The 2,198-nt window shown below is 31.5% G+C and overlaps 1 pseudogene; it reads left to right on the forward strand.

Moving 5' to 3' along the window:
• The first annotated feature begins 212 nt into the window (after positions 1-212).
• On the forward strand, positions 213-1,593 carry LOC114185882 (annotated as a pseudogene).
• Positions 1,594-2,198: the final 605 nt, after the last annotated feature.

Here is a 2,198-nt window from a genome sequence, read left to right on the forward strand (position 1 = left end):
AAGTAATCGAAAACGACTGAATTGACGGGCTTTCTAATTGTTTTAACAAAACAAGTGGATGCGGAGTAGCACCTAAAACGAGTGGTATATTTTATTTCTGAAAATACATAGAGATGTTGAAACTTAATGAAATAAACAACGAATCATAACTTATGAAAATAATCAATTCAACATGGATTCAAATCTAAATAGACTAAAAGCGAAAATACAAATTTAGGTTTTTGAATCTTTATGTAAAGGGCAACAAAGTCTGAAACACCACCACAAAATACAGACTTATGGCTTCAAATAATGGCCTTAAAGCAAGTGAGATCTTTGAAGGTCAAGTTCACTTGTACAAACACTTGAATGCATGTCCACTAGATGGTATGAGTCTTAAATGGATGATTGATCTTGGGATACCAGACATAATTCACAACCATGATCAACCCATTACACTTTCAGAGTTGGTATCCATTCTACAAATTCCACCAACTAAAGTTAGAGGTGTGAAGAGTCTGCTACGCTACCTGGCACACAATGGATTCCTTCAGATTGTAAGAGTCCATCACAACACACAAGAAAAGGAAGCATATGCTCTAACTGCTGCATCACAACTTCTTCTCAAAGGCAATGATCTTAGTCTTGCGCCAATGGTAGAGCTTTTAACTAACCCACGTGCACTATTTGTATGGTTTCAGTTGAAGAAGTGGACTTATGAGGATGATCTTACACTGAGTGATGTCTCCCTAGGATCAAATATATGGGACTTTCTTGGTAAAAACCCAGAAAATAACAAGTTGTTCAATGAGTCAATGGCTAGTGATTCTCAGATGATGAACTTGGCATTACAAGGTTGCAATTGGGTGTTCGAAGGAGTGGAGTCCATTGTGGATGTGGGAGGTGGAACCGGAACCACAGCCAAGGCTATATGTGATGTATTTCCTAACGTGAAGTGCATTGTGTTTGACCGTCCACAGGTTGTGGAGAACTTGTCAGGAACCAACAATTTGACATATGTCGGTGGGGACATGTTCGAATCTATTCCCAAGGCTGATGCAATTCTACTCAAGGTAAACAAATGTTTCCTAAACTTCTTTCACACTGCAAATTTCTTACGAATTTACTATTCGATTCATGTTATTAGGATTGACATGAGGTATGTTATTAACAAATTTATAAATATTTTTTTTAGTGAATTTTGCATGATTGGAATGACAATGATTGTAAGAAGATATTAGAAAATTGCAAAGAAGCTATTTCTGGTAAAGGTAAGAGAGGAAAAGTAATTTTGATAGAAATTGTGATAAACGAAGGCCAAGATGAGCACGAACTTACTGGACTAAAGCTCCTCATGGATGTGACAATGTCATGTCTTTTTAATGGGAAAGAGAGAAGTGAAGAAGAATGGAAGAAACTGTTTGTAGAAGCAGAATTTCAAAGCTACAAAATATCTCCTTTGACAGGATATTTGTCTTTGATTGAGATCTATCCTTGAATATTGAAGTTATAGTGATGCATTTCTTTAACGTGTGTTATGGAACAAACAAGGTTACAATACTTATTTTCCCGTTTCAATTAATGATTGGTAAGAAAATGCGAATAAAAAGAAGAATTGATAACAAACGAGACTTAGAGATACAAAATATGATGGAATGTGTCGGAGTTTTTTGCTTTATTAATAAAGTACATGAACTATATTTTTAAAAAATTCATGGTTAGATCCAATCTAGATCTAACAAATGTATTGGATTTATAATTTAAATTAATTTTAAATAGATTAATTAGATTTCGATTTTTTTAATTAGATTAAATATAAATTAAATTCATTTTGTCAATTAGGTTAAATTCAGTGAGACCGATTTAATTTTCCTGACAATTAGGTTAATCACTATATATAAATAATAAAAATATTTAAATGCTAATACTCATGTACTTCTTACTGTTACTTTTTATTTTTATTTTTCTTAAAACTTAAAAAATGCCATCACTAATTAAATTTGTGTTTCTGCTAATATTTTAAAAATATATAGATCTTGATATATTAATTATTTTAATATATTTTAAAATATTAAAATGAGTGTATTTAAAGTCACAACAACAGTTTGAACTCATATTAATCTTGCTAATGTTCAAATTAAAATTAATTGTTAATTACTTACTCGTCTTTTCTTAATATAAAGTAAATTGTCCATAGTAATAAAAAATCTAATTTGCAA

The sequence above is a fragment of the Vigna unguiculata genome, chromosome 5 (assembly GCF_004118075.2).
Source record: "Vigna unguiculata cultivar IT97K-499-35 chromosome 5, ASM411807v1, whole genome shotgun sequence".
In the NCBI taxonomy this organism is placed as follows: domain Eukaryota; kingdom Viridiplantae; phylum Streptophyta; class Magnoliopsida; order Fabales; family Fabaceae; genus Vigna; species Vigna unguiculata.